Below are 8,607 nucleotides of genomic sequence, written 5' to 3' on the forward strand. Positions count from 1 at the left end.
AGAGGCTTAAAACTAGACAGTCATCTGTGACCACAGTACAATGTACAACTTGTCCCTGAATGCCTAAAATGAAACCCCTCAACATGTGGGGATCTGTAGGTAGCAAACTTTCCCCCATGATGGAAGTTTGAGAGGCTTCACTGAGCCCATGTGCATGGCCCTTGACCAGCTGAGAGAAGGACATACCAGATAGATCGCACTACATATGAAGCACACATCCAGCCTACTGTTTTAATGAATGTTTTCTGTGCAGGTGAGTATTAAGAGAATGACAACAAAGGTTTCTAGCTGATAAACTGGATGAGTAAATGTAAATGGATTTGGAGTTGCTGAAACAGCTGGGAGCTTCATTTCTTTTTCTAACTTAAGTGCCTCCAAACAAACCACTGGGGCAGGTCAAGACCTCTGTTTCTCAGACCTTCAGTGTGGCTCCTGGCTTCAGCCCTAGGACAAATTCTGTCCCTTTATTTCTACCAAAATTACTCCAGTGCAAGCACCAGAGAATATTCAAAATAACTTTACTGAATACTCTGGGTACTTGAGAGACACTTTTTTTCCTCTTGAAAGGTTAATGATTATTTCATAACCTGTAAGAATTTTCAGAATTCTTAATCAACAAATTTCTCACTGATCAATTCAAGCCCTACTTAGACAACAGCATAAGCCAAGAGCATGGCTAAACAGGCAAAAATATCCACTTGTCTGAATTATTCCAGTGAAAACCCTTGTACGTAATGCTACATGCCCTATCACTGCACTGGTACAAATGTTTCAGGAGTAACATTTACAGAAACTGACTTGCACATTCATGAAACAGGCCTACTTTAATATGGGCTCTATTTTTTTTTTCGAAATGACTTCATGCACAAACAGCACTAAAAATACTACTTTATATATACACCCATCTGTTAAAAAAAAACATTATGTGCTTGATTCTCATGGCAACAAAAAGGAAAAGACTACTGCAGTATATAAAGAGTACTGGAATGATCAGAGAATATCTCAAATTGGAAAGGACTCATAAGGATCATCAAAAGTCCAACTCCTTTCTCCTTGGAGGACTGAATAAAACTAAACCATATGACTAAGAGTAACATCTACATGTTTTTTGAACTCTGTCAGGCTTGATGCTGTGACCATTTCCCAGGGGAGCCTGTTCCAGTGACCAACCACCCTCTCAGTAAAGAATCTTTCCCTAATGTCCAACCGGAACTTCCCTGACACACCTTCATTCCATTTCTTTGTGTCCTCTCTCACACTGTCTGACTAGATCTCTTGTTTTGGTACTAGTCAGAATTTTAACATTCTGATATTTGCACTGGAAGAAGGGAAGGCATGCAGTAGTTTTAGGGCTAGAAACATTAAAAAAAGAGCCTTAGGGATGTGAAAAAAACCTTGTCTCTTCAGCTAAGTCCTTGGTGAGAGAAGGACCCTTTCAAGGAGTGGCCATGCTAAAATACTACTCACACACATTTTGTTTACAGCAAAATTCTCAGCCCAGTGGATCCAAATAATCTGGTGCTCAAATTAGTCCCTATGCTTTTGATTGCTGCTACAAATGTCACTGTTCCATTGAAGAACTCTTCTCACCATGAAGACTGTAGATAAGCACAAAGGCAGTAACAGCCCATAGAGAGGTTCTAAAAACCACAGGAGATCACTGCCTGGAATCAATCTCCTCCCAGATTGTTTCAGCAAGAGCAAAGACCTTCAGCTAGTCTGTACTAGTATAGATCTAATGAAAGGACAAAAGATGCCATATAACTTCAATTAAATCTTGTATTAAACACTCAGCATACATTTGGATGTCAACAGAACATTTCACAGAAGTGCCACAATATTCTGAAGGTATTTAAAGTTTTAATTAGTGTGTTGAAGAGTGAACAGCCACCTAAGCTTTTGGCACTTTTTACATATTAGCATAATAAACAGCATTCAGCAAACAACCATTTCCAAAGGTATGGCTTTCTGAGGAAAGGGTTTCTTCATCACAGGAAGCGATCATGACTCCAGAATGTTATTAAGCACTTAGAAGGTTCAAGATGCAAAATTATCTTGAGTACTTATCTGTCAATAAAGGTTCTATTATGTTGATTCTCTCAGCATATTTTCAGTACAGTTTATCAACAGTGGTCATATTGAGAAATAGAGTTTTAAAGGCCTGGAAATGCCCTGAGGAATTTCAATCACACCAAAGATACTTAAAACTATTTTAAAAATATATTTTAGGAAATTCTGTCTAATGAAGTACCTCAATATGCCTAGCAAGTTGGCAAGTAACAATTTTTCCACAATAATCCCTTTGGAGTCCTCCATACCTGGTCAGACACATGAAGATTTACTTGGAGGACAGAAGGGTGCAGCTAAGCTTCTCCTGTCACCTCCTGCTCTCACAGTTAGCAGTGGACAGCTTAATGCTGACCTAAGAAAGTCACTCATTGTTTAATGAACATCTTGGTGGTAGCTGGAACTTGGAGGTTTTTCAAAACCTCTTTTGTTGTGTTCTCTCATTACCAAGCATGCTGATCCACTGTTTATCCTTCCAGCTTCCCGGCAATGACCCATAATCTCGTAACCACCAACTATTACTCTACTTCCACCTAGCAGAACTCCGAGAACAGCTTATCAGTTTGCTGCAGCTGGCTCACAAAGTACAGCTGGCTGTCCTCTCCTCTGTCCACGCCCTTAATTATTCTTGATGTATGTGTCAGCATATGCTTCATGGGAACTTCTTTTTAAAACCTCACTGAGGCTTACAACATTGAGCTTTCACCCTTCACTCTGTGTATCTGCACCCTAGATTCCTAATCTTAATACATACATGGTCTTTGTTTTACCTGGACTCACATAACTTAAAAACCTAAGGAAGTTTCTTAGTCTAGGAGGGCTGATTGGTCAACTATAACCTATTTCTGGATCTGGTCTCCTGCCCTGGGAACCAGAGATGTAGCTTCAGTTGAACAGCAAAGGGCAACTTCTCACCTTCATTTTCTCCCCCCCTCCCACCTCTCATAAAGCACAGCACAATGCATGTTCAAGATATTAAGATGCCACACCAGTCACGGTAAACAAAAAAAAGGGGAAAGAAAAAGGCTGTTTCAGGTTAAATTTTGCATCCAAAAATTTCAAGGTTAACTGCTCAATGCTTCTCCACAAACCTGTCTTTTCATGTTTCCACTCTGAAAATTTGAAACGTTTTTGTACATCAGTCTTATCAGTATTGGAAAGAATATTATGTGTGAAAATATGATCCAGGGTTACCTGCATTTTTTCAAAGCTTTTCTTGTATAATTTATAGTTAAGCCAAGAATGCTTTTTTACTTCTTTCTCAGTTTATATAAAAATAGTTCAGGCTATGAAAATCCACATCCTTTGCACCAAATGGTAATTCTGAGTGTGAAGTGCAGTACATACAAAATAGGAGAGGACAAAAAGAGCTACGTTAAGCAGCAACCATCTACCTACCTCCTCTCTAATTCAATTGCTTGTGATTGTGGGATGATACCTTAAAGTGCTGCTTTCAGTGAATTTTGAATGGATTCTCAGGAAACATAAATCATGCTGTAAACAAGAACTTAAGAGATATCCTCATGAAATACAATTCAAACTGTAAAAACAGAGCAGTTAGTACAACCAACCAATAAAACCAGGGGATCATGATTCATTTACACAAGAAAGTTCTACTTCTTAATGCTGCTTAGACTCATCATCTGCACTTGTGCTCTGGCAGCTTGTTACTGAGCTTAGACCAGACATGCTTGAGAGGTGCAGTACTTTAGCAAACACAGAGACTGGACACCACCAGTCCCAAATACTATATTCAATTCTTCAGCCAGCACTAATCCATTCTAGAAAAATATCACTGCCATGTTCCACTAGGTTTGTTACCTGAGAACTCTTACAGTCACTAACAGTGATCCTCTCCTCAATGTTGTTCTGAGTAGAGACACAAAATCTAGAACCTTATTAAGAGATCTGGACCTCTTACTCCAACAAAAGCATTCCAAACCTTTCAATAGGAAAAAGAATTTTAAAAAATGGTTATATTGAATAGATCCTTCAATTACTGAGGTATCTGTGAATAATTTTCAGCATTTACTGTCAGAGCAGGATTAACACTATGGCAAGTAATCTGCAAAGCCTGTTTTAGCAAGAGTATCCTTCCCCAAAGAATTAACAGCTTCACACTGAACAGTGATGTTTACCAGAGCTATGGCAGATCTTCACTATTTACCTTCATAAATTTGCCAGGAAGAAGGGATTACAGACTCACATTAAGTTCTCTACATAAGGTTGCAAATTGCAGTTCCTCCTTTAAATCTCAAGAGGATTAGAGCTGCACATGTAGTACAAAGTTCTGTTCTAGAACATTCTCTAGAAAACCCCACAAAACAAAACCAAAACAAATTAAACCAACCCCCCCCCTCCCCCCGCATGACTCATGACTGAACAGTTTCATTTTTGACTTACATCAAAGACTGTAAGATAAGAAGTGCTGAGGCTTACCTGGCCAGAGGGGAAAAAACCAAAACAGGCTTGACTTACAAACAAGCACAGCTTCTCCCCAGCATACATGAAACCACCATACTCAGTGTCTACAAATGCTTTCTAAGAGAACATCACCGCTTAGGCAGCTCTCCAAAACACAAGTAACAGCTTAATTTTTGCATTCCCTCTAATGAAACATAAGATCATATCTGAGACTAAACCTGAGTCAGAATTCCCATCCCTGATAAAACTAAAGGCATTTTGAAATTCTGTCTTCACAACCCTGGTCTGCCAAAGCAGCTGGAGCAAAGCCAGCTGCCCAGCTCTACAGCAAGCATTCCTCCCATGAGGATAACCTTGTATCACCATCTTCTAAGCAACTGTTCTTACTCTGCAGCTTAAGTCTGTGATGGGACAATGCACAGTGTGAAGATTAGTGAAGTTTAGGCAAAAGCCAGAATTACCTGATCTGCCAAACCTAGGACTCCTAAGTACTTAGAGCTTGAGTATTTCTGCTTGAAGTTCCTGCAGGGGAACCAATCTCAACAGAAGCCATCTAAAGAGAGGAGCCTACTCTTCCAGAGCACAGGAACAACCCCAGACATCAAAGATCAGTATTAAAAGCTGCTGAAAACCAAAATATTCTGTTCAACTGTGTGTCCTGATAAAGCTTTGTCCCATCATGAATTAAAATCCTTCGCTGTTTAAAGATACTGAAGTCACCAATACTTCTAATGCATAGGCAAAAATACCCCAAACAAACAAAAGATATTTTAGGCAAACAGGGATGTTTACCAGAGAAATTTTCAAGTATTACTTTACACAGGGCTGTCTTATCAAATTCACTGTTTCACTTCTGGCACCTATCACTGTGAAGATTATGCCTAATCACCTCTTCTAACCTACCCAAGGCACAGAGATGCTCTAGAAATAGTTACAGCCCTTACTCCTGCTTATCGGGAAGCTACTGAACCCTTTCCCCACAACTGGTTGACATTAAACCAACCCCTGCAGTACAGAAAAAAAGACACTGACAACTTTGAACTATCCCTGCAGACTGAGTGCTAAATGCACTGCAGACCAAAGTTACTGCAGAATTTACTGCTGCATTAACCAAGAATGCCAAGTCAGTTTACAGGCATCAGCTAAACCATCACAAACATCAATTTAAGAACTGTTCTACACTACACACACCTGCAAGAACTGTCTGCACTCTGAACTGGTTTTCCAGTTAAAGGTTATTCTGAATTGCTATTCTCTGTCAGACTAAGATGGACACTTAAAATTATAATTTATCTACTATCATATTCCAGATTATTTTGAAAGCAGTTACTTTTATACTAGAATGCATTGAGAGCAGCCCATTTTCACTTCACAGTAATGCAGGCAGCTTTTACCTTTAACTTCTGTACCTCCCCTTGACATCATGTATTTATGCAGTTTTTTTCCCTGTGTTCCCATGCTTTCTCTGCATTAGTCCTGCACTGTTGCCAAAATACAAGCCCTTAGCCTTACACATGAAGTATTTTAGCCACAATTCAATCTGCCTTTTAAAATATGCAATTGCTGATCATGATCTGAATCCAACTGTTCTTCAATTTATACCTACTTAATATTTATATTGAAGGTGCTGGGGAAAAATACCATCCATTCAATGACACCAAAAACCAGAAAGCAGATAAATCCAATCAGTACCTTATTTTTTTCACATTTGAAGTGAATTAGTCTGTGTTCTAGTAAAATAACCTTCATACCTTAAGATCTTCTACTGATCATGCATTATCTCTCCATTTTTCTCCATTTATTCCATTCTTCTAGTGCTAATTAGTTTAATTTAACTAAAGAGGGTTTTGTCTTAGTCTCATTTTCATGTATGAAACTACAAACAAATCAGAGAAAAACAACTACCTTAATATTTTTTGGACAACTATAAACACAGCAAGAAATCTTTAGCTAAATTCCAATTATGCTCTAAGTTTTACCAAGGATATGCAGACTGAAGACTTCTGAATCACCAGCCACATTTGATGGACCCAAGGTATCTGCTTCAGATGATAATGCCTGTTAAAACACTATTTTTTAAAGCAATGAAGAGTTTGAAATAAAATTACTACGGAGAAAAATTGAAGGGGGGGGCATAAAAAAATAAAAAATAATACAATGGAGTTATTTAGAACATTTCTGGCTGTATTTAAACTCTCATGTTATCTGCTGATTAATGCAAACTTCTGCATAAAAAACTATCCAATCTAACAGGACCGGTACTGTACATCTGCATATCCATGGCTGTGCTTTAATCATTTGCCAGACTATAGTTCCATGCCTCCACAGCAACAAAAGCTTGTTGCTGTGGTCTGCTTAAAGCCAGGTTTTTCAGAAAATGTTAGCATCTGCTATCTTCATACAGAACTATAGCACAGTGCAACTGAGTAGAATGTTTTTACTCAAGCACGCAAAAACGTGTGTGTATTCATTTTGTAACAAATACAGATGCTGTGTGCATCAGAAGACAGAAAAACCAAAAAAATCCCTAGCCAATGCTACAGATCAAGTTTTTCCTGCACCCTGAAAAGACTTCTTTGTGCTCAAAACCACTAAAGGTTTTTCTAAGTGAAACGTAAAAAACGGATTGCAATCATGTTGTTAAATTCAAACCCCAATTAAACACAGCAAGCAATCTTAAAAAAAATACTGCAGAAAGAACACTGTAGTTTCTTTCCCTGTTATATGTTTTGGCTTGACATTTTGTTCTCTATACTCGCTCTCAAATAAGTTTTTAAAATAGATTTTGTTTAATTTTCTAGCATGAAGCTGACCCCACTGAAGCTAGTACAGCATTTATTGTGACAAAAAAATACTTTACCACAGCAGAACAGGAAAACTCACATTTCCAAACCCTTCACTTTTTACATTAAGTTCAAATGGAAAATTTTGTGCCCTCCCTATGTTTCAACGGAACCAAGATCCACCATGTAGTTTTTAGACTACCAGTGGTTTTGGCAGGTACTCACTGAGGTAATCACCAATTAAGCTTTTTTTTTTGGTCTTAGAATTCTTCTTCACCATATCCATATTAGCTCCTGTCTACCAGCTCCTCCCCTTGCCTCCTGCTTGAAGAGGAAGCCCAAATGTAACTTTAGTACAAGAAGCCTATACCAGAGAGGACTGAGTCTGCTTCAAGGACAAAACGCCTCCCATTTCCCACTTTGGACCTTCAGCATGCTTCTAGAACCTCTACAATCCATTCTCATTCTTTCATCAAAGTTTACACTTGCTAATTACAAAAAATTATTACCTTGGGAACATGACTGATGCAAAAAAGAAACAGGTACTGGTCCAAACAAGACTTCAGTCTTCCATGTAATATTTTACTACTTTTTCTTCTTCCCTGACCCTTCATCGTGCACACTTCCTTGTGTTCTCTAACACCCGCTGCCTTACACCTCACAAAACATCTTCCCAGTTGATCATATAAATGATTTCAGTGGCTGTGACTCCCAGGACAAAGTAATAAGCATCAAATTAACACAAGTATAAAAAACAATTGAGACCAGCAGATTTTTAAGCTTAAAAAATCAACTTTTACCTCAGTTGTAATGCTACTGGCAGCTGTATTCCAATTTTCCAGCAAAATGGTGTAAGCTGGTTAGCAAAGCAGAAACGAACTGCAACTTCACCAACAGATTTCAGAAAGTAGTCATTGAAGCATGTACTGCTAAAGAGCCCAGGCTCCTAAATTCCAAGCCAACTGAACTTGAACATTTCAAGCTCACTCTCATAGTTTAGAACCAGAACAAACCATATCCAAACTACATGTTCAAATTTTTATAAAAATTAAGGTTTAACATTTATTTTACATCTAGCTTTCCACATCCATGTGGGGACAAGGAATCAGAATGTACATAACTATAAGCAGTGCAAAAGTGGTGCCAGTGAGAAGTCACAGATGCACAATAAAGTGATTGTACAAGACTAGAGAAAATGAAGCTATGGATGTTAAGAATGGAGACCAAAAAGATTAAACAAGGAAAAATATGAAGGAAGAGAGGAGGAAAGAGTTGGATGTTTAATAATGCCCTTGTTGCTGAAAGAAAAACTAATGGCACAAGACAATGTTTC

Source organism: Camarhynchus parvulus, chromosome 4 (assembly GCF_901933205.1).
Source record: "Camarhynchus parvulus chromosome 4, STF_HiC, whole genome shotgun sequence".
Taxonomy (NCBI): domain Eukaryota; kingdom Metazoa; phylum Chordata; class Aves; order Passeriformes; family Thraupidae; genus Camarhynchus; species Camarhynchus parvulus.